This window comes from Musca autumnalis, unplaced genomic scaffold, assembly GCF_047663935.1.
Source record: "Musca autumnalis isolate F117 unplaced genomic scaffold, ASM4766393v1 scaffold_1, whole genome shotgun sequence".
Lineage (NCBI taxonomy): Eukaryota > Metazoa > Arthropoda > Insecta > Diptera > Muscidae > Musca > Musca autumnalis.
In genome coordinates this window covers 162,411,875-162,437,763 of record NW_027411644.1, presented here as the reverse complement: position 1 = coordinate 162,437,763, position 25,889 = coordinate 162,411,875, and the positions used below count along the sequence as shown (strand labels likewise).

The following is a 25,889-nucleotide window of genomic DNA, read 5'->3' as shown; positions in this document are numbered from 1 at the left end:
TGTATCAGGAAAACTTAAAGATATTCAAAGTTATTTCATTGTTTTTAAGTATTATTTTGAAATACGATTTTGTCTTGCAAAAAAAAAAAAATACTCAACGTAACTTTTTTGCGGTTTTGTTTCAAATTGTTTAATTTCATTTCAAGCTCAAGAGTTATTTAAGAAATTTAATCCAAGCATCCAACAAAACGTGGATTTTTAAAAAATATTTTTTCAAGCATCCAACAAAACCTGGATTTTTTTTAAAAAATATATTTTTAAGCATCCAACAATACGTGGCTTTTTTTAAAAAAATATTTTTTAAAGCATCCAACAATACGTGGAGCTTTTAAAAAATCTTTTTTCAGACATCCAACAAAACGTGGATTTTTTAAAAAATATTTTTTCAATCATGCAACAAAACGTGGATTTTTTAAAAAATATTTTTCAAACATCCAACAAAACGTGGATTTTTTAAAAAATAGTTTTCAAACATCCAACAAAACGTGGATTTTTTAAAAAATATTTTTCAAACATCCAACAAAATGTGGATTTTTTAAAAATATTTTTCAAACATCTAAGAAAATGTGGATTTTTTTAAAAAATATTTTTCAAACCTCCAACAAAGCGGGGATTTTTTAAAAAATATTTTTCAAACCTCCAACAAAACGTAGATTTTTTAAAAAATATTTTTCAAACCTCCAACGAAACGTGGATTTTTTACAAAATATGTTTCAAACCTCCAACAAAACGTGGATTTTTTAAAAAATATTTTTCAAACCTCCAACAAAACGTGGATTTTTTAAAAAATATTTTTCAAACCTCCAACAAAACGTGGATTTTTTAAAAAATATTTTTCAAACTTCCAGCAGTATGATTTGGCCAGGAAAATTGAGTCACGGTGCGGGGGTATTAGTAATATTGTCTATTTTGCAACTGATTTCTCCAAAATTTCCCATAATTTGCCGCATGGAATTTGTTCACATATGACTCAGCAGTGGCTTCAAAAAACACCTTTTATACTTTGCCAATCGCCATGATGATGATGATCGATGTATGCAGATATGTAATTGTGTATTTAACTAATTTTCGAAAGAGAGACCTTTTGCAAAAACTTTTTTCCAATTTTATAAATTGTGGCTGATTAGTCTTGGCTCTTGACCAAAAAATATCGCTTCGTTTGAGCATAATCCACCATGCAATTCCACATGCTGTGTGGTGTTGTTATTCAATTTCATTAAATCATGGCATGAACAGAAAAAAATGACTGCATGTTGTCGCTGTTTGGTGTCTTCAGCCATGGCCAGGGTGGCGGCGAGTATTCGAGCGCTACAAGGCATGCAACTGCAATGATTTGCCTTCAATACCAGGGTACTTTAATTTTTTTCTTCAATTCGATATGTTTTCATTTCTTTCACTTCTTTTTATCTATGATTTCTTCTACAGCACATACAACATAGCTGCTACATTGTCATAGAAGAGACGTGCATAGAAGATATAGCCAAAGCATGTTTGTATACAGAAGAAAGAAGCAATGTCGTAGAAGAAAATAAAGTTTCAAACCGCCAAACACACGTGACTTGTGTGTTAAATAAAAAACTGTTCATATAAAAGCAAATCAAAATAAAAAGATTTCTTAATTTTTATGCCGCATTGCCGGAGGTGGAGACAATATACATACATATATTTTTTTTATACAATTTATTATTTACACAAAAATTCCATGTCTCTTCTTTGCTTAGGCTTTGGATTGATGAAATGCCCATTTTTATGTGTTTTAAATAATAATCACGTTTTTTCCTGTGCTGTTTTTTCTTTCTTTGCAGATTCCCTAGAATTTTAATGGTTTTTAACCAATCACCACGACTGGGCCAACAAAGAAACTTTTGCTTTCTTTTTGTCCAGCTGACGACTCCAAAGAACGACCACTCATCATAATTGACGTCTTGTTATTCATTTGCATTTATTTTAAAGGTAAGTTGGACTGTGATATTTTTGGTTCAGGTTATAAATAAAAAAATAAAGAATTTTTCGTTTACAAAAAAAAAGATGGAAATCATTTGAGCCTTTAGCAGAATATGTGCAAAAAATTGCTCTGTTCCAGAACCTGCAAGAAGCTACAAGAGAACGGCATTAAATTCGGCCGGGCCCAACTTTTATTAACTTATTAAAGTGAATAGGAACAATGAGTATCCTTTCGTTAATGAAAGTACCAAGCTCTTCCTCTTATTTATTGCAGGAGCAGAATATCATAAGTGATAATACTCCCTTTAAAAGACGTTATATACGGCGTCATAATTTTTCTTTCCAAAACATGGACCAATATTTGAAATTTTCGGAATGGATATTGAGGTCACAACTTTCAAAATACCAAAAATTGGGGAGGTACCGTTATATGGGGGCTACATAAAGACGTTGATCTATACCGACCAAATTCAGGAGGAAATTTTTTTACACCCAACGAAGCCTGAATACCAAATTTCAGCCATTTCGGAGGGATATTGAGGCAACGACCTTCAAAACACCGAAAATCGGGAGGTTTCGCTCCAATGGGGCTATATACAGACGTGGAGCTATACCGACAACTTTCAGATGGAAAGTTTTGTACTCTCAACATAGACTAAATACCAAATTTTAGACATTTCGAAGGGATATTGTGACCACAACCTTTAAAATACCGAAAATCTGGAGGTACCGCCCTTTGGGGGCTTTATAAAGACATGGACCTATACAGACAAATTTCAGATGGCAAGTTTTGAACTCTCAACGAAGACTGAATACCAAATTTTAGACATTTTTATGGGATGTTGTGACCACAACCTTTAAAATATCGAAAGTCGGGACGTTCTATGGGGCCATATATAAGCGTGGAATGTTTTATACGCCCAACGAAGTCTCAATGCCAAATTTCAGAAATTTCTGTGGGGTATTGAGGCCTCCACCTTCAAAATACCGAAAATCGAGAGGTACTGTTCTGTGGGGGCTATATGAAGGCTTGGACCTATACCGAAAAAAATTAAGGTGGAAAGTTTTATACCCGCAACGAAGACTAAACACGAAATTCCAGCCCTTTCGGTGGGATATTGAGGCCACAATCTTCAAAATACCGAAAATCGGGAGATAACGCCCTATGGAGGTTGTATGAAGGCGTAGACCTATACCGATCAAATTCAGGTGGACAGTTGAATAACCTCTACTAAGACTAAATAACAAATTTCAGCTAAATCGGTGGGATATTGAGGCTTCCAACTTCAAACTACCGAAAATCGGAAGGTACTGTTCTATGGGGACCGTATGAAGACGTGGACCTATACCAAAAAATTGCAGGTGAAAAGTTGTGTACCCCTAACGAAGACTAAATATAAAATTTCAGCCACTTGGGTAGGATATTGAGGCCTCCAACTTCAAAAAATCTGGAGGTACCGTTGTATGGGGGCTATATGAAGACGTCAACCTATACCGACGAAATTCAAGTTTTGTGTATACAAAGAAGTCTGAACACCAAATTTCAGACATTTCGGTGTGATAATGAGGCTAAAACCTGAAAATATCGAAAATTTGATGCTACTGTTCTATGGGGGCTATATCAAAAAGTGTACCGATATAGTTCACTTTTAATACCAAACATCCTAGCAGTAATTAAAACTTTTATACCAAATTACAAAGCTCAGTCTTAAAAATTGCGAGCTGTATCTTGATTTCAACAGAGGGAGTTACCTACGGACATGGTATCGACTTAGAATTTTATGCTGATCAACAATTTATATACTTTATTGGGACCCCCACGAATATTTCGATGTGTTACAAACGGAATGACAAATGTAATTATACCCTCCATATTATGGTGAAGGGTTTAAACATTTTCAAAATTTCAAAAATAATAGATTTTTTATTTATTAAAGCCTTTACCATGTTCAAAAATTAATCAACTCCACTTATAAATTTCATCAACACTCCTTATCGTTACAAACTTAATTTGTTGCCATCCAATTTTAATACACTTACTTCTCCATTTAAATTGCCCTTAACATAACCTTTTATTTCCTTTATATTTTCACCATCTACGTCTATAAATTAAAACACACAACTCAAATACTCATTTTAATCATGTACTTGCTTATTAGTCAGTAATTTCCTTTGCCTCCTGTTTTGTGGTTTTATGGTCAATTGTGGTTATTGCTCCCTGTTGTGTGGTCTCCATGGCAGTTTTGGGCAGCCAAATAACACACACGCCATTTCGAACTTCGATAAATGATTTATTATTACGCATCAGTAATTTTATGACTACTAAATGACCTTGGTGTTCATGGTACTGGCGAAGCGTAGATAAATACATACTAAATGATCCCCCTCCTCCCTTTCGCTCTCTACCAATTCTAAAGTTTATTTTTATCCCTCACAAAAAAAATCAAAAATAACAGCAACAATAACATCCCGTCTGCCGCATGTGTCACATACAGATTTTGGTAAAATTCTTCATTTATAAATCCAGTCTGCCATCCAGCCAACCATCCGTTACTCTTGCCAAAGTTCTAACTTCACCATCAAATATCGTTGGTCTTTCATTATTGCCTTCATCACTCCCTACACCCAAACTTCCAACACACAAACAAACACTCCTATAATTTTTAAGGCCACAACTTGACTATCCTTCCTGGCTTTTCGAATACACGTTTTTCTTTGGTTCTCCTCATTCTCTTCCTGATTTCACAGCTTGACAATGTAGTTTTGTTACTGCTGTTGTTGCTGTAGTTGTGACTTTCAAGTACAATATAGCCCTAACACTAATAAGTTTCCGAGAATTTGCCACTGGCATAAAAAACAAAATAAAAGTTCAAAATAAACACAAACACACATATTTCCACAGCCACATACAACCACATGTACCACTTTGCCATTGCTATGTAGGTCTATGACGTCTACAGTGTCTCTATCCATTGGCCTCTTCCTTTGGGATTGAGGCTTTTATTGGCTATTAGGGAATTCCATAAAAGCTTTTGTTACTTGTTTATGTAGGGATTTTAGTTAGGTATGCCCCCTTCTTCTTCGTGTTCGACAGAAATGTCAAACTTCCTTGGAAATCCATGTTATTTTTGTTTGTAAGAAATACCCAATAAGCCTGAGAGTAACACCATGTATTTAGAGGGAACTCATCACATAAATTGGTAGTGTTGTTGTTATTACGCCTCCATGGTGTGTTGTGCTATGGTTAAAAATAATTTATTATGTGTCCCATGTTATTTATGACCACCAAAAAGCGTGAGAACAGTGGTGAGTAGCATAAAAAGTTTCTTGCAACACAAGAGACAAAAAAGCTTTGTGCTTTTCCCTTTATTAAATAAAGCAACAACTGTTTTTGTGAAAGCTTATTTTTGGGGCATGTGGTGAATTTCGCGGTTACAAAGTTGTTTGAAAGCTTTTGAAATGTATATTAGATTGAACCGATCACACACATGCATATGTTCGCACAAAACTCCCCTAAGGGACAAGGGACATTTCTCTCATATCAATGAGCGCACGCCAATTCATATTGATCTAATGACCTACCTACTTTTTATTGCCGAATCCGAAAGGAGTGTCTTACGACCACCTGTCAAGCAGTTTTTCATGGATGAAATACTAAAGCAAGAAATGCCGACATTACACTGAGCGCATTTGCCACCGCCAAAGATTTTGATGTTCTGGTCGGGTAGTGAACCGCAGACCTTCTGAGTGCAAGACCTTTTCCTTGTAGTTGTTTTTTAGAAAATCTTCTTTTTCTCATAAAAGACATTAAGAAGATCTTCTTCTTATATAGAAGTCCTTTAGAAGTTATTTTTCTTATATAGAAGACCTTTAGAAGGTCTTCTTCTTATATAGAAGACTTTTAGATGACCTTCTTCTTATAAAGAAGACATTTAGAAGGTCTTTTTGTTATACAGAATACCTTTGGAAGGTCTTCCCTCTTTATAAGACATTCCTTTGAAAGTCTTCTTCTCATAGGAGACTTTTGGAAGGTATTTTTCTCATAGAAGACCTTTTCCATTAGAAGATCTTCATCTTATAGAAGGTCTTTTTTTCTTATAGAAGATCTTTAGAAGGTCTTCCTATATAGCAGACTTTTAGAAGGCCTTCTTCTTATAAAGAAGAACTTTAGAAGGCCTTTTTCTTATACAGAAGACCTTTGGAAGGTCTTCTTCTTATACAGAAGACTTTTAGGAGGTCTTCTTCTTATATAGAAGACCTTCAGAAGTTCTTCTTATATAGAAGACCTTTACAAGATGTTTTTTCTTATAAAGATTACCTTATATAGAAGTCCTTTAGAAGGCCGGCTTCTTATAAGGAAAGCCTTTTGCGGTCTTCTTATAAAAAAGACCATTTGAAGGTCTACTTCGTACAAAGAAGTCCTTTTCAAGGTCTTCTTCCTATACAGAAGATCTTCAGATAGTCTTTTTCTCCTCATATAAGTCCTTTAAGCAGTCATCTTCTTCAGATAAACGACCTTTAGAAGGTCTTCTTCTTATATAGAAGACTCATCGAAGATCTTCTTTTACAGAAGACCTTTAGAAGTACTTCTTCTTCTCATAGAAGGCCTTTAGAAAGTCATCTTCTTCTCATAAAAGATCTTTAGAAGGTCTTCTTCTCATAGAAGACCTATAGAATGTCTAATGGAAGACTTTAAGAGGATCTTCTTTTTCTCATATCGGACCTTTAGAAGGTCATCTTCTCATACAAGACCTTTAGAAGATTTTCTTTTTCTCATATAAGACCTTTAGAATGCATTTTTTCTCATACAAAGCCTTTAGTAGGCCTTCTTCTCATAGAAGACCTTAAGAAGGTCTTCTTCTTATATTGAAGAACGTCAAAAGGCCTTCTTCCTCTCATGGAAAACCCTAAAAAAGTCGTACTCTTCTCATAAAAGACATTTAGAAGGTCTTTTCCTTCTCATAAAAGACCTTTTAGAAGGTCTTCTTCTTACATAGAAGCCCTTTAGAATGACTTCTTAAAAAGAAGATCTTTCGACGGTCTTCTTATTATAACGAAGACCTTTAGAAGGCCCTTAGAAGATCTTCTTGTAGAAGACTTTAACAAGATCTTCATTTTCTCATATTAGATCTTTAGAAGGCCTTCCTCTTCTCATAGAAGACCTTCAGAAGGTCTTCTTCTTCTCATAAAATACCAGTAGTAGATCTTCTTATATATAAGACCTTAAGAATGCCTTTTCTTCTCATAGAAGACCTTTAGAAGTTCTTCTTCTTTTAGAAGACCTTTAGAACGTTTTCTTCTTGTAGAAGACCTTTGGAAGGACTTCATCTTATACAAAAGACCTTTAGAAGGTCTTCTTCTTATAACGAAGACCGTTTGGAGGCCTTCTTATATAGAACACTTTAGGAGATCTTCTTCTTATACAGAAAGCCTTTAAAGGGGTTTCTTCTCAGAGAAGACCTTGAAAAGGTCCTGTTCCTTTAGAGGGCCTTGTTTTCATAGAAGACCTTTACAAAGTCTTATTTTTCTCATAGAAGACCTTTAGAAGGTCCTCTTGGCATAGGAGACTTTTAAAAGGTCTTCTTCTTATGTAGAAGACCTTTAGAAGGTCTCCTTCTTATAGATGGCCTTAAGAAGATCTTCTTCTTATATAGAAGATCTTCAGAAGGTATTCTTCTTATAACGAAGTTCATTTGAAAGCCTTCTTATGTAGAATAACTTTAGGAGATCTTTTTCTTATACAGAAAACCTTTAGAAGGGTTTCTTCTCATAGAATACCTTGAAAAGGTCCTCTTCCTTTAGAAGGCCCTGTTTTAGAACTTTAGAAGGTCTTCTTCTCATAGGATACCTTTAAAATGTTTATCTTATATAAGACCTTTAGGAAATCTTCTTCTCATAGAAAACATTTAAAAAGTCTTCTTCTCAGACCTTTAGAAAGTCTTCTTTTACGATATTTAAAAGATATTCATTCCATTAAAGACTTTTAGAAGGTATTCTTCTCATGGAAGAACTTCTAATAGAAGGTCTTCTCAAAGACTCTTGGTTTCTTTCGTACAATATTAGAACATTTTTACGTTTTATCTCCATTAGCTTTGTTACTTTGGTCCACTGTAGTCAATAATGCCCACCACAGAACACAGCTGGTGAATTAGCAAAAGCTTTTCGCCACATCTCCATGGGGGGTCAATATTAAAAACTTAATACCACATTTGTTGTATACACTCCCAAAGTTCTCTCACGTGCAATGTTTTCTGCTACACTCTCTCTCGCTGTGTATGTCTCCAACAACACTACAAAGAGTCGGACAAACTCAAGTACATACACATACCACATATCCTTAGCATAGCTGCTACCACAATGAAAATTAACGTCAGGAATCCAAAAACTGGGAGAAAGCGCATGTATCGGAATTTTTTTTAGTTGATACGCAACATTCGATGAAAACGGTTCCTAAAAGCGCTCTAAAGCGCGTCCTAACGCGTTTCGTGTGGCACATCCCAAATTAGTGGTGTTGGTGGTGTTTTGTTGTTGGTGGTCCAAAAAGAGCCAGAAAAGAATGAAAGGAAAAAAATGATACAAGAAATTCAAGGAATAAAGTGAAGAATTATGAAATTTTGCCCAATATATAATATACACAAGAAATGAAAAAATTAAGAAAAAGCCAAATAAATTGTTAAAATAAAGAAAATGGGAAGTGTTAAAGAATGAAAATTGAAGTATGAAATGAATCCGCAAAGGAAATTCAAAACTCTTTGCTATTGTTAAATAATTATGAATTCCTTTTTTTCTGTGTCTCTAAGCTTTACTATTACGCTATGCCAGATTTATACATACACACTTTTACACAAACAGCAACATTCTCGTCCCTGATGAAGAAGGAGGAGGATAAGAGGGTGCTATAGAAAATATAACTTCATGTTGGTCCTGTGTGAGACACAAAACTCTACGGGAAAAGCTTTAAACTACCATAGAATACATTAAATAATACACATTTATGCTTACCAATATAAACTAAGCTTAGAAAGAAGAAGAGGAAATTATGATGATTGTGAGAAGAGTGTTGTGAGATAGTGTGTAATGAGTGAGAGAGGCATGAGAGCCAATGTATGAGATGGAAGCTCCAATTTTGAACGAAAAAAATATGATTAGAAAATCATGTGTGTTGTGAGATTTACTTGTATGGAAGAGCCTTTGAATGAGTTCAAATTCATGTGCGGCTTATGTTGAACTCTTGTCTTGCTTATATTACGAGAGTGTTTTATATAGCTATAGAGGATTTTGAGAGGCATTTGTTTTTGTATCCTGTTTACTATGATTACGGAACACACAAATATTGTTTTGCCAACATATTTTTTGTATATATATATTTTATGTATGTGTGTAATGTAAGAGAGCATGAAAGAGAGCGTGTTATGCTACAAAACAAAATGTTACCCAAAACAAAGTTGGCCCCAACACAACACAAACAATATAGGAAGGCAAACATAAAATGGCAACCAAAAAAGAGGAATAAAAATGTCAGGAAATAAACAAAAACAACAAAATGTGTGTATGCAAGTGTGTGTATCCTTTAAGTAATACACACAGACATACATAGGCCATATTCAAAAATTATATTGCCGACAACAAAAACGTGTTGGATTTTGGAACTTTTTTCTCTCGACCGTAACACTTTGTTTTCTGCTACTTTTTTTAGATAAACCGTGGCATAAGAGGAGTGGGGGTGCAAATGGGGGGTAGCCTAAACCTACCCATCCCCAAAAATATGTATTTTCTATACAAACAAAATATAATTGTATATGTGAGCACTGTTGTTGTTGTTTGGTTTTTATACCTTTCATTATTTCAATCCCATATTTGATACGCAAAATTAGCCTTGGTCGGTGTATGTATGTATGTGTTAGTTTGTGTATGTGTGAATATGAAAGTCGGTGTTTTATACGCCGCATTAAGAAACGATTAAATTATAATTTTCACATTATCTTGCACAAAATATAACAAAGCCAACGAAGGTAATACCAATAAATGGCATTAAATAGACTAACATAAATAAATTATTGGGGGAAAATAACACAGACTATATTGGATTACAGTGTGGTATAAACACACATAAATTAATATTGTGTGTATATAGATATACTATTTTCAAATTTAATATACATATATTGTAAGAAAATACCGGATGTACCCAAAAAACTTAAGAAGGATTATTCCAAAGAACACCAGGTCGTTTGAGTTACATTTTAACGTATACGCCTCAGTGTCAGCTTCAGTAGGATTTATAGGATCTTTACACTGTGGAATAGATATGAATGAATATTTTGAGTAAGAGAAATTAATTTACAGTTTAAAAATTAGTACTTTAATACCCGCCAATTATTGTTTATTTTTGGCTTTTTAATAATGACCACTAGTCGTATTAGTTTCATTATAAAGTATTCGCCTCCTTTAATATAGTTTTCCTTTTTATAGGTTAAGGTTTTGGAAGATATTTACAGTCTTCTGGTTATCTTAAAGTTGAATGTGAACAATAAATTTCTTACTATTATTTTAATAAATTCATTTTTATAACCTTAAGAATAACGAGGGTATATACACTTTGATACGATCGATCGATTTAAATGTGGAATATATCGATTAACTCCTTGAGTATCTCCCACACAACATTTCAAAATATTTCGCTAAAGATAGGTTCAAGTTGTTTTTCGGGGTCAAGTTCATACCTCCTGAAATAAATAACATAAAGCTGTGAAAACATAAGACTACCAACTAAAATGACTTGTGCTCATCAAATCCGAAGACGGAGTATATGGGTTCCTTTCGATAACTCCGCCTCTCAAAAGTTGGGCTTATGTACAGTTAAGACCTGTTCAAGGCCAAACTCTTAAAATGATTTCGATTAAGTTACAGGAGTATAATTTTTTATAGGGGCTCTACCAAGAAGTTCTGACATATGTAGTCAATGTTTTGTTTACATACCATTTAAACCACAAATTAAACCATTTAAACGATATGACATGATCTTTTGATTTGTCTCTGGGATAGGAAGACTCCTCTCAAATATTATTTTTATATTCTCACCCTTCAAGATAATAATGGTTTTAGACACCAAATATGTTGGGACGAAATCCATTTCAGACAATTTGAAGTCGATTTAGCCATGACCGTCCGTCTGTCTGAGTGGCTGGTGGAGTGCACGATAACTTTAGAACGGATCAACCGATTTGGTCTAAAAATTGGTCCTCGTAATATTTTGTCCAAACATAAATCGCATTCGAAGATGGGCCTTATCAATCCACTCCTTTAGTTACCTCTCCCACAAAAGATCAAACTTATTCGCTAAAATGGTACTCACTATAACTCTATTGTGGATCAACCGATTTGATTCAAAATTTGTTTCTTGCAATATGAACTATTTTGGTCTTTCGGGTACCACACATAATTTTACATAAGTGTAATTTTGTTCGTGTACACGTCCATAGTTCCCGAGATAATGGCCCAAAAACTCAAAAAAACCCTGCCGGCACCAACTAATATGATTGATGAACACCATTAGCTACGAATTGAGTATCAGATTTGGTCAAGTTCCAAAAAGGTGTATATTGGATAACACCTTCCGGTACCTCCCTCAAAGTTTTCGCATAATTGCAGTTTAAGGGCTGTTAGAGGAGGTAGTCCTTGTGGTCCTGTTTAAAGTGATAGAACCGGCCTCACAAAAGTTCAAAATGTTCGCTTAAGTACAGTTTAAAGGTTGTTTGAGGACGTTCTGAACTATTTACCGAAGGTTGCCCTTGTGGTTTATATAAGGTTTTCTTTTTCGTGGACAAGTCCTTACATTCTGACATATTGGTCTAAAAGTTTTAAACAGCTGGCGCGATAAGGAATGACTCACGTCAAGTTCGATTATATACCATATCGGACAAATCCTTTAGGCACCTCCCTAAAAAAAGTTTCGAGGATTGTTTGGAAATTTTAATCGAAGGTAGTCCATGTGATTTTCAAGGAAAAGTCCACGCTACTGAGAGCTTTAAAAAATTCTATGGTGACCATATTGTCAGATTTTATTGATTTTGCTTCACGTAATAGTCTAGTTTACATATTTACTGAACACACAGCTTAACTCTACCAAGCACACAGCTTTTCTCTTTGCTTAGGCTGCACTTTGCTTTGCTGACGGTTTTAATTCGCGGTCTGAATTACAACTCAATTTGCTCCCCTGCTACTCTCCCGTGTTTATACTCGCTAGCTGATGCATAGACTATTCTAGCGTCCTCTATCTATGATGTTCTCCAATGTTCAAGCGAAAAGCTAACAGACTTGCAAATACACATTCACACCTACAAACAGGCATATGAATGTAAGCAGCAAATGGGGCAGAGGTAATTAATAAGAGAGAGTAGAAGAGGTGACAATGAACGACATCACATGTAGAAAGGTAACACCGTCCGACAATTTTCAAAAAATTGCGTTACACATGAACCGTCCGAAACTATAGGAAAAATGGGGTAAAATGACACAAGATTTTTCGTTTCCCTTCTAATTTCAAAGGACAAATTAAAAATATATATATATTTTAAATACTTGTACTTATCGCACATTGCTGGAGTTGGTTTCATATTAAAGAGGAGAATATTGGCTTTATGTAGTAGTTTTCAGCTGTTGCATTCAAGATTAACAAGTACATCCAAACTGTCCTTTAAAATTAAATACTAAAAAATCCTGGGAAAACATCCTGCAATTTTGTTCAAAAAAATATATCTTATTATCCTTTATGTGGTGCAACACTTCCGGAAATTTCAATATCCTAGCTTTGTAAGTTATTTTTTAATAAATATTTACATGGAATTCTTCAAAGAAAATAAAAAATAATTTAAAAAAAATTAAGTTTCAGTGTTTTATTTAGAAATGCACTTAAAACTAAAAAATAATTTGTCGCTTAGCCTCAATAAATATATTCTTTTTCATGATAGAATCTCTCAAATAAAACGCTTGCATTTAAATTATGAATGGTGTCAAAATTAAACGGCAAGCGTTTTATTTGAGAGATTCTATCATGAGAAAGAATATATTTATTGAGGCTAAGCGACAAATTATTTTTTAGTTTTAAGTGCATTTCTAAATAAAACACTGAAACTTAATTTTTTTAAATTATTTTTTATTTTTAACTTTTTAGTAAATAAATTTTTTTGACCACTGAGAACGCTAAATGCCGAATTACAGTCCATTTGAGCAGAAAATGTAGATTCAAAGGCTTGAAATTGGGTGGTACCGTTATATGGAGGCTATATTAAACCTTGACTTACGTCCACAATTTTTAGTGGGGAAGTTCCTGGACTATTGAGAACTCCAAATGCCAAGTTACAGCAAATTCGCGCTAAAAATGAAGACAAACTCCTCAAAATACCAGAAGTCGGGTGGTACCGTCATATGGGGACTATAGGAAAAAATGGACCCATATTGGTTTTGGTTTCATATTCATGTATTGTCATCTAAATCTGAAAAGTGTGCAAAGTTTTAGTTCGATTGGTCAACTGCAACCGTGTTAAAAATCAGTTACCAGATTTGAAAAGGGGGTCAAGTTAGACACCGTGAAAACACTGTAAGAATGGACCAATATTAGTTCTGATTTCATATTCATGTATTGTCATCCAAATCTAAAAAGTGTGCAAATTTTAAGTTCGATTGGCCAACCGCAACTATGTGAAAAATGAGTTACCAGATTTGAAAAGCAAATTAGATAAAACACTGTAAAACAGTGTAAAAATGAACCAATATTGGTTTTGATTTCATATTCATGTATTGTCATTCACATCTGAAAAGTATGCAAAGTTTTAGTTCGATTGGTAAACTGCAACTGTGTTAAAAATGAGTTATCAGATTTGAACTAAACACACACCAAAGCAAGTTAAATAAAACACTGTAATAAAAAAACATTTCATTTTATATCATTATGCGACACGAACAAAATTAAAAAACGAATGACGAACAAACCATATTCTGACACCGCAGCATGATAGAATACCAAAATATTAAGACACGTGTCCCGCCGTTTTTCCCCATCACTTCCACTTTCGCGGCTATGGGTCCCCAAATCTTTGGGTCCTCATATTGATGAGGGTATTCTCCGTTTGCTTTTGTTTTTATAAAATCTGCAGTAATTTCGCATTTAGGTTTCTCAGTGGACAGAAAACCTCCCTTCCTCCAAAAATGATCCACATACATCTGTATTTGGAATAGGCTCTGTTATGCAAAATATCGCCAAATAAAAAAATCTCCCAAGGCCACTCCCAGCGTATATCCTTATATGGAGACTATAAGAGTATCTATAAGAGTATATGGGCAATATTATTGAAAATTTAACATCGTTGAAGCCAAGGTTTACCCCTTTATAACTCGCGAATAGTGGTTGTATATTGTACAATTTAAATGCTTTTGGATAAAATGAAATGTTTTTAGACTTGGCAAAAAATATTGGGTTTCAAAGTTGATTTGCGTGGAAGCTGTGGCTATATTTGTGTTAAAAAATGGGTAAAAATGGGTTGAAGCCAACGTGTCTTTTTTTGTTTTCTCTCGATTTGTGATTAAACCACACTTTTCACGATTTTCCTGTTAAAGTAAAAGTAGAAGGCAACTAAATAAGGATCATCTCACTAGTGTAAAACTTCTCAAAATTTGATCTGCGTCTACCATTAAATGATGCTGACATTTTGAAGCCAGATTTTAAGTGTTTTTTGAAATTTTCTTATAATTTCGTTCCGCAAACAGGTTTTTCAAAAAATCATATATAGGAATGAAGAACTCACGATTCTGATTTATTTGATATATGTGTCGTGAATGTAGCCTACACAGCTTCAGAGAAATCTGTATCCAAATACGAAAATTTTGTGCGAACAAATTTCTAAAAATCATATTTTTCGGGCCTAATTTTTACAATTGTCATTCGATTTACTCGTACTTGATTGCAAATTTTTGATTTTTACGTTGCGGATCTAATAAATCTATACTCGTGAAATTCCATCTACTAAAACGCGAGATACGAGAAATTCCAAGGTAGGAAAATCACCTAATATTGTTTTTAAAAATATCGCGCATTTTATCGCGTATTCTGTCGGCCGCTTGCACTGCTATGAAAAAACTAGTGCAGCATCTTCCTTTTTGCGGAAACAGAGATTTAAAAACTTCACTGATAAGGGAACTACATTCATTTTATCCCAAAAATAGTGTGTGATGCTACATCCACGGTTCTTGACTGATTGCCTTGAAATAGGTATATATCGGTGCAGATTTTCATGGTGACACTAAAACCGGATGCGGAACGAAATTGTATGAACTTTGGGAAAATTAGCGATGTTTTATAGGTTTTTTAATGCTAAGATGCAGCCGATGCTACATCTTAGCGTCCAAATTATATTTCGAAAAATATATACAAATTAAATGATATGGTCTTGCTGCACATGAAAATCACATGCGGACAAAACGATTTTGATAATTACGCGATTTACACATATTTTAATAATGCATATAAGTTAAAGCGGTTTATTTGAACTCTGTTTCCGTTTAAGAAGTCTAGTGATTTATTTCAACAACCCGATAACTTTCCCCAATGGGAAACCTTCTATGTGAATGTAGATAAAGCAAAATCCACCCATTTTCTTGGGAGTTTCAAGAAAAATAAAAGAAGTACTCTTATAGAATTTTTCCAATATTTTCGACTGTAGAATGCGTGTGAAAACTATTATTCCAAACCAAAATTAGTTTTTTGTAACACAAATATGTGCTTATTTTGGCTATAATATCCTAACTACTATCCCGATGATTATAAGTTTGGTCTCAATTGATTCCCCGTGAAGTCTTTCTTTAAAACTGTTACTTTTTTGTAATTTTTGACGGGTAAATGGGCCTATATTTTCAAAAAATTCGGATTACATTTAAAATTTTGTCAATTTTTTGTAAATTCCGCGAATGCTGAGTAACATTTTACAAATATTATGCAATCTACTTAATGACGTCACTTCGTGACAACTTTTTAGTGACAATTGTGCTCAATAAAATAATTAGCGTTTTTATAATAATTTTTTCTTAAAAACAGAAGTACAACCGCGATAACATTTGTCCGCAACAACCAAAAATTTGCTCGCGAACGGATTTGTACTGGGGAATTTTTTCTTAACCTATGTACCAAAAATCGTTAATGTAGCGCGAAAAGAAAAAATTCAGTTTTTTGGAAATGGAATATGAAATAATTGGCAGTTTTGCCCATATATCTAATTTATTGTGTCCTTTATATTTTGAGATATGTTATCAAAAAACATTGATGGATTTTTCTACAAATAAAACACTTATGCGGTGTTTTCTTTAAACCATAAGGGACAGAATAATCGAAACTTATTTCTATACCGATTAGCTACTTTCTTCCATTTTTGGTGTACACAATATAACTACAATAACCTGTTTTTAAGTTTTAGTGGCTATTTTATTTTTAAGCTAATATCTAATTTAATGCTAATATAACTTGCAGTTATCTACAATTTTTGTTATTATGTCTTTAACTAGTTACAGAAATGCACTACTAAATCTAAAATATATTTCATTTATGATTTCAAGCATAAAAAGTATTTAAATTGTTTTTCTACAATTTTCTTAATGAATTCATTGCCAAAATTGTCCATCTCTTTACTTTATATAGTTATTATTTTCAATTATAATTTCTTTTAATATATTTTACAATACAAAATCTCCACACAAAGGCTTTATATTTTTGCTTCAAAAATCTAAGAAGAAAACTTTGCTCTGACATGCAACCTCGTTTCTCTGTTTTGATAAAAATCAAATTATCCCAAAGGCTAATTGTTCATTATAAATTACAACACTCAACCACTCAGACAAGACAAATACACTCATATTCACAGACATACATCATATTTATGTACAGGCATATGTAATCTACATTTATAGTGGTACAAAGATCACAAGTATATAATTATACTACAAGTACCATATTTATACATGTCCTTTGTGATATGTTATGATATGTTGTGAAAACATGAGTACGAGAGTAGATATGTATGTATGTACATATGTATTTTATCTTGTGTTATTTATCCAATGGGACATATAATATACATACATGTATCAGAAACCAGCAGAATTTTGCTTTATCCTTTGGCATGAAAGATGATTAAAATACAATACATATGTATGTATATACATATATTACATACATACATACAAACGAAATTAAAACAAAAGCAACATCATTGTTTTTTTTTCATAATTCTATACGACGGCAAGGTTGGTTGTTGCTGAACAGCTTACAAGGGTCCATGCCTATCATAACATATTTTGTTTTTGTTTCCATTTATTATTTTTAAATGTCATATGTTTTACATTTCGGTGGGTTTTGTTGTCAATGTGACAAGTACACAGATTTTGCCTTTCTTTTATTTTATTTTTCATAATTAATTAAAAAACTCATTTTTCAAAAGTTTAACACACAGTTCACAGTTGTTTGAAAAATGCTTACGCTTTGTCATTTACAATGATTTGCTGATGGGTTTTAATTCTATCTTTCAACTTTGACCTTTTAACAAGTTGACTGTATAAAAGTATTAATGTGAATGTAACTGAGAACAATTATTAATTTTTCTTTTTTGTTCTGTTTTGGTTAAAAGAAATACTTTACAAGAAAGTATGTAGACCTTTAGTTAAAAATGTCAAGAGATTTTTACTTCAAAGAGGATGAGAAGAAAGTTGAAGCACGAAATTAATTGATATTTAAATATGAAAGTGTTCAAAGAAATGCTTATTTTTTATGCTGGCAAAAAATGTTTATAGAATTTTTTAAGTTTTTAAATAAGATCGGAGATTAAGAACGACTTTCGCGAAGAAAGTTTTCACCTCATGACTAATGAGACAGCGACACAGAAAGAAGGAGAGAGAGTGAGTTTCTTACAATATTTGTTTAACATTTTTATTGTTTAAAGCAAAAAATGATAATTATTTTTAATTCGTCCTAAACATAAATTATAAATTATCTCAACAAGTGCTCAATGAGTGATGATTGTCTTCACAACATCCTGGAAGAGTCAAAACAAGCCATAAGCCATTTGATCATCAGTTTATACAAATATGTATATGTAAGAAAATGCTGTTATACTATTGTTGCTTTATATTGAAATGTATTCATGTTCACGATTGGCAGTTTGAGAACCGCTCTTCAACGGTTTTAAAACTTGTCATAGTTCCTCCTATAACCCCATTTGCATATGACCTTTACCATGAGATCAATCCATTGTTCAATTCTAAATCAGATGCAGTTTTATCTACTATTAGTCTTCAGTCTGTGGCTTGCATTCCTCGTTTGTGTTGCTAAATTCCCTTTTTATACGTTCAAGAATTCCAGAATACCCAAGTTCTCAGAAGAATGGACTCATCATCCTCATTTTCAAACTTTCTTTGTCGCTTTCTGCCCAAATCTTAACAGGTCTCCTGAAGGTTTCGTATGCCTTCGAAGTGTTCTGCTCTTCAGAAGCTCGTCTTGTAGCTGCCGACTAAGGCTCAGTTTTGGCTTATGCTGCTCTTTAATCAACGGTACACTGTGTTCATCCTGAAAATAATGGAAAGTTGAGGGAGAAGGTGTGTGAAGGGAGGAAGAGAAAGGTACATAAAATACCAATCAAGGGATACGAAAATAGAGTTAAAATTTGTTGGAGGTAATGACCCGCTCCAACTCCATTTAATGCTGCTTCAGTATTTTAACAGGGCCGTGAATCCTATGGTAGAGAAGTATATAAAGAAGTAAGGGAAAGATCCAATCTCATTACCACCAAACAACATGTGCATTTTGTTCAGAAGGCAAGGACATCAGCAGAGGAGGTACTGGATGGTTTCCGATTTTACATAGTCTTTACCCAATAGTGCTGTCCTCCCCCATCACTTGTCATAGATATTATGCGACAGTGACCAGTAATGACCCTTACAGCAAGTCTGATCTTTGACTTGTTATGTGGGAGTAGGAACGCTGTTCTACCTTCTGAGATTACCGGCCAGATTGATACCTTGCATCTAGGGGCAAACTTCTTTATTCCGACTAACAACTATAAAGTTTTCAAAACAGCAAAAACTTCTGCCTCCCGACTAAGGCTCAGCTTCTGCTTACGCTGCTCGGTGATCAACGGTCCATTGCGTTCATCCTGAAAAGAATGGAAAGGTGAGGGAAAAGGGGTGGTGAAAGGGGTGGGGAAGGGAGGAAGAGAAAGGTACAATACCAATCAAGGGATAAGAAACGATAGAGTTAAAATTTGTGGGAGGTAATGACCCGCTCCAAATCCATTTAATGCTGCTTCAGTATTTTAACAGGGCCGCGAATCCTATAGAAGAGAAGTATATAAAGAAGTAAGGGAAAGATCCAATCTCATTACCACCAAAGAACATGTGAATTTTGTTCAGAAGACAAGGACACCAACAGAGGATGGATGGTTTCCGATTTTACATAGTCTTTACCCAATAGTGCTGTCCTCCCCCATCACTTGTCATAGATATTATGCGACAGTGATCAGTAATGACCCTTACAGCAAGTCTGATCTTTGACTTGTTAAATGGGAGTAGGAACGCTGTTCTACCTTCTGAGATCACTTCTTCATTCCTACTAACAACTATAAAGTTTTCGAAACAGCAAAAACTTCTGCCTGAAAAACACTAAAGGCCTCGACACATAAGAAGCATTGCATTCTTGCTGAAGTCATATCTGAAAAAAAACTAAAGACCAAGTTCGACCTAAAAAAACAGATTTCAGAATCACATTTGAATTAGGTCGAACTTGGTCTTTAGTCATTTAGCAGATATTACTTAAGCGTGAATGCGATGCTTCTTATGTGTCGAGGCCTTAAGTTTATATGAGAGTTTCCGTCGGCACCCGTTCCTTCTCAGCCATTGTTATACACGTCCCAGAAAAAAAAATCTCGAATTAGCACGGCATTCGAGATATATACATTAAACAGCTCTATATCTGCAGAACCCTGATTGGTACCCAAACAACAGTATGGATTACTAGAGGCAAGCTCAAGCAAGATAGGTCTGCATTGAACTCCTTTTCCAGAGGTGCTCATCGCTCAGCTAACCTGGCATAACGCCCAAATTGAATCTTGATCTTTATGAGCGCCCAAACCGCGATAATAAGATTTAGTTGTGGACGTTAAGGACGTCACATTGCTAGAAAATTTAAGTTTAAAGTTGATTATTATAAGGTCAAGGAGGTTGCATAGCCAACTTTGAACAAAGATGTCAATATTATAAGATAGGAAAAGTCAATTGTGAAAAATTAACTGTAGAGGGAGTTAACCTCTGTTGCTACGACATCATAGAAACATTCTGTTAAACGAAAACTGCTATTCATTGGAATATTGACAAGAAAAACATTAAAACTCAAATTTTACGGCGTTGACTTTTGTTTTTTTATTAAATAAAAAATTAAAAATAGTGAAGAAACAAATTTTAGCCACGAAACACAACGTTAATGTTTTCTGCCGCGAGAAATGGGAATCAAAAACGATTGGCATTGCTGTTATCAATTCCAGTGAGTTGTGTAGCCATCTGAAACCAAAATGTGGAACTATTAGCATATGTTTTTGGAAAATGCATTTGTTCGGGTCTTTATTGCTATAAGTCTTTGCTTTGAATTTGTCCGAAGGTGAAAGTCTTAAATACTGGAAAAAGGCCGACAACGCCAAGAAACCCTGATTTTATAAACAAACAACAAAAAATGGTCGTTGTATTTAATTTAGGCTTTTACAGTCATCGATAGTGGGAGTAAAAATTTTGGTCATAACGCCCAAATATTTTCTCGCCGTTACAGCTGAGATTTTTTATACCCTCCACCATAATATGGAAGGTATAATTAAATTTGTCATTACGTTTGTAACATATCGAAATATTCATCGGAGACGCTAGAATGTATGTACGAGTATACTCTTGATCAGGGTAAAACTCTAAGTTAATATAACCATGCCCGTCTATCCTTCCGTCGTCCATCCGTCTGTTGAAATCAAGATACAGCTCGCAATTTTTAATGTAGATCTTTGTAATTTGGCATAGAAGTGTCTATTACTCCTATTATGTTTGGTTTTGCAAATGGGCTATATCGGTCCACATTTTGATATAGCCCCCATAGAACGGTACCACCCGATATTCGGTATTTTGAAGGTTTTAGCTTCGTTAACACACCGAATTGGCTGACATTGGGTACTTAGTCTTCCTTGGGGGTATACAACTTTCGCACAGAATTTTGTCGGTATAGGTCCAAGCCTTCTTATAACCCCCATATAACGGTACCTCCGGATTTTCGATATTTTGAAGTTTGTGGCATCAATATTCCCCCGAAATTGTTGAAATTTGGTATTTAGTCTTCATTTGGGGTATAAAACTTTCCAATAGAATTTTGTCGGTATACGTCAACGCCTTCATATAGCCCCCATAGAACAGTACTTCCCGATTTTCGGTACTTTGAAGGTTGTGGCTACAATAATCCACCGAAATGGCTAAAATTTGGTATTTAGTCTTCGTTAGGGGTATAAAAATTTCCATATGAAATTTGTCAGCATAGTTCCACGCCTTCATATAGTCCCCATAGAACGGTTCCCCCGGACTTCCGGTATTTTGAAGTTTGTCACATCGATATTCACCTTCGGTCCCTGTGGAGCATAGGGCCTCAACCATTCTTTTGTATCGAACTTCTTATTGCCCTTTAAGAACGGTACATCTCGATTTTTGGTATTTTGAACCTGCCACTGAAATTGCTGCAATTGGGTATTTAGGCTACGTTGAGGTAAAAACCTTTCCGACTGAAATTCGTCGATCCACGTTTCGATATAGCCCCATAGAACTGTACCTTCCGATTTTCGTATTTCTGAAGGTTGTGATGTCAATATCCCACCGAAATGACTGAGATTTGTTAGTTAATCTTCCATGGGGTTATAAATATTCCAGAAGAGAATTATCAGTATTGGTCCACGTTTTCCTATATCCCCATAGAAGCGTACCTCTTGATTTTCGTTATTTTGAAGGTTTTACCCACCAAGTTTGGTATTTAGTCTTATTTGAGTCTAAAAACTTTCCGCCAGAAATTTGTCGGTATAGATCGAAGTTTTGATACAGCCAACATAGAACGGTATCTCCCGAATTTCGGTATTTTAAAATTGCTTAAATTTGGAATTTAGTCATCAAGATACACAAATAGAAATGATAATGACAGAAAGGGAACCAAAAACTTGCTTGGTAGCCCTGCTTGTTATAAGACAAATTATAAGGGAATACCTGATCCATACTCACATTTTTGACATCGCTTCTCTTTTATTTGATAAGTCAGGGTCGACAAAGGCAATCTCTAGCTGCGTGTTTTGACTTTAAGTCCATGTAGAATTTTATGATAATGAAGAGCATACCAGTATACCAAATGTAATAAAATATCTTCGCCCTTTAGCCAACTTTGTATTTGTCCGAAGGTGAAGGTCTGAACGATCATAACGCCCAAAATTATTTTTGTGGGGCCTTATGTCAGGTTTGACTTTAAGTCTATGAATTTTATGATCATGAAGATAATAAGAGTTGTAACAAACGGAACAGAAGACGTAATAGCAAATATAGAAAATTCGATTTGCCTAGAAGTATGCATCGCACAGTACTCTTATATTTCGCTAGTGATAAGCCAGTCTGTCGACTAAGCCAATCGCTAGCTGTATTTTGATTTTATGTCAATGTACAATTTCATTTTTTATTTAAGTATACATTGTATTTTGACATTGATAAATCAGTCTGATGACCAAGTCAATCGATAGCTATGTTTTACCTTAAGTCGACTCAAAACCTCCATTAATGAAGAATATAAGAGTTGTAACAAACGTAAAAACAAATGTAGTAGCAAACCCAGAACACTCGAATTGCCTTAAAGTATGCATCACACATTATTCTTTTATTTTTACGCAGTCGAACAAGTCAATCGCTATCTATGTTTTGACATTAAGTCGATGTATAATTTTACCCTTAAGAGGCATTTACGAGTAATATCAAATGTAATAAAAAATCGTCGGCATTTTGGAACAAGGAATTGCCTAAAAGTATGCATCGCACATTAATGTTTTTCAGTTAATTCTAAGTTAATAATTTAAAGCTGAAACTTATTCACGTTTTATTTAAAAGAAATCTTTTTAGAACTATAACATTAAGGACTTTTGTTGATGTTGTAAAATAATAACTGCAAGTAAAAAGAAGCCGAATAAACAAAAATGATCATATCAGATGACAGCATAACAATGCCGTGAACAATGATAATTACTATACTTGAAGTCAGTTCTGGCAGTGACTTGGCCGGCAGAACAGAAGAAAGGAAAAATAAAATAGGATAAAAAAAATTCAGGAATAGTTGTGGGCTGCAACATTGTTTTACATAGTTGTGAATTATGTTGCCTAGCAGGCGATTTTTTGTGGACAAAAATACTTGGCACAATGTTAGGGGAGTGGAATTTCATAGTGGGCTGATAATAAAATATGTATATATTTTAAGAAATGATAAGACATTTGTTAAAGATAAAAAACGTTGGAATATCGAAGTAGATATATTCCTACGAAAATACTCTTTAAAAAGCCACACAAAGGCTTTAATATTGCATACAATCCAGAGTTGAATATAAGTCATGAAATATTTGTACTTTATTCCAATCCAATAAACATTCTTAATTTTGAAATTTTAATTCAAATTAATATGATTGTTGCAGTCTGTTATCTACAGGCTCCTTTAACTTAATTAAAAACAAATTGAAATTGACATTATTTTTCTCTCGATCTCTGTCTGTATATTATTCAAAGTTTTAAAACATTAAAATCATAACTTAGTTTGCAAAAAAGTTTTGCTCATTAGATTCGAATACTACTACTCTTGGCAATATGTCTGTATTCATTTTAAAACTCGCACTAGTTTTGCATCTCCAGCGTTCTAGTGATTTATAGACTAAAATGGGATAAACTTATCAAAAGAAAAAGAAGAAGAAAGAAAATAAAGAAACCAACGCACACACACGCCATAAACAGAGAAATGTCATATTTTCTTGCTCGACAATTTTATTTGCAAACAACTACCAAGAAGGGAGTAAAACACATTCTACATAGAGATGCCTTTTTTGTTTTTGCTGTTCGTCTCTGTAACCCTGGCTACGAAACTTTTGTCAACAGTCAAAGTTGTCGCTCTATTGCTCTTAGAACTGCTGTTTTGGGTGTTTTTCTTATTTTTGCATTTTGTTACTGGTGTTGTTGTTTTCCTTGTTGCCTTCCTTGGTCCTTAGCAGCTGATGTCTGGCTCTCATAAATTTTGTCCTTTTTGAGAAAAAAAAGGACACACTAGTGAATAGAAAATATAAAATCTGCTTGCATAGGTAAATGTGCGCTTGACTGACGTTCGTTCTACTTGGTAAAACTTGAGACTTCGTTTTTTGTTGTTTCTGTAAGTTTTCTTAGTTTAGTTTTTCCTAGAAATTTTTATTGAATGTTTGTATTGTTGTTGTTGTTGCTAGTTTCTTCTCCTCCAGGAAGTATGTTGCCTGTTATATTCAAGTGGACATTTGTCGTATAATTTAATTACATCCATAAAGAGCTTCATGTTTCAGGATATTTTTTCTTGATTTAATAATAATTATCTGTCGTTGCGGAGATAAGAAGAGAAGGGAAAGGTTTTTCCATATATTAAAGAAGATTTCTGATTGTGGTAGCGAATAAACCTTCATGTCCAATACTGAGACTAATTTATTCTGAAACCAAAGAGCAAATGAACTAGTTGTACCCTCCACCATAATATGGAGGGTATAATTAAATTTGTCATTACGTTTGTAACACATCGAAAGATTCAACGGAGACCATATAAGGAATATATTCTTGATCAGGGTTAAATTCGAAGTCGATATAACCATGACCATCTGTCCGTCCGTCTGTTGTAATCAAGATACAGCTCGCAATATTTAAGATAGAGCTTTGTAATTTGGTATAGAAGTTTCTATTACTACTAGGATGTTTGGTATTGCAAATGGGCTATATAGGTCCACGTTTTGACATAGTCCCCATAGAACAGTACCAGTTGATTTTCGGTATTTTGAAGGTTTTAGCCTCATTATCACACCGAGATGGCTGGAATTTGGTACTTAGTCTTCGTTGGGGATACAAAACTTTCCCCCACAAATTTGGTGGTACAGTTCCACGCCTTAGTATAACCCCCATAGAACGGTTCCTCCCTATTTCCGGTATTTTGAATAATGTGGCCTCACTATTGTACCGAAATGGCTGAAATTTGGCGTGGACCTAGCCTTCATATAGCCTCCATACAACCGTACCTCCCGATTTTCGGTATTTTGAAGGTTGTGGCTACAATAATGCACCGAAATGGCTGAAATTTCGTATTTGTTCTTCAATTGGGGTGTTAAACGTTCCATATGAAATGTGTCGATATAGGTCGATGCCTTCATATAGCCCCCATATAACGGTACCTCCTGATTTTCGGTATTTTGAAGGTTGTGGCCCCTTTATTGCATCGAAATTTGAGGGGTGTGGTCACAATAATCCACCGAAATTGCTGAAATGTGGTACTTAGTCTTCACTTGGTATATAAAACTATCCATATGAAATTCGTCGGCATAGGTACACGCATTCATATAGCCCCCATAGAACGGTACCGCCGATTACCGGTATTTTCAAGGTTGGGGCCTCAATATTCCATCGAAATATTCCATCGGTGTTTTGAGGTTTGTGGCCTTAATATTCCTCAGAAATGGCTGAAATTTGGTATTTAGTCTTCGTTGGGGGTATAAAATTTTCTCCCAGAAACTCGTCGGTACAGTTCCACGCCTTAGTATAACCCCCATAGAACGGTTCCTCCCTATTTCCGGTATTTTGAAGATTGTGGCCTCACT

General features: G+C 34.3%; 1 protein-coding gene across 5 annotated transcripts in view; it reads left to right on the top strand.

Annotated features, from left to right (window-relative positions):
- The window catches only part of kmr (pleckstrin homology domain-containing family A member kramer), a 397,594-nt gene that overhangs the window by 225,577 nt on the left and 146,128 nt on the right, over positions 1–25,889 (top strand). For 3 of the 5 annotated variants that reach the window (XM_073958773.1, XM_073958798.1, XM_073958764.1), the window contains exon 1: positions 2,056–8,660. The gene's annotated coding sequence lies outside the window, so the exon portion shown is untranslated. Of the gene's footprint in view, positions 1–1,805; positions 1,954–2,055; positions 8,661–25,889 lie in introns of those variants that run through there. The other 2 variants (XM_073958769.1, XM_073958765.1) reach the window with 1 other exon arrangement.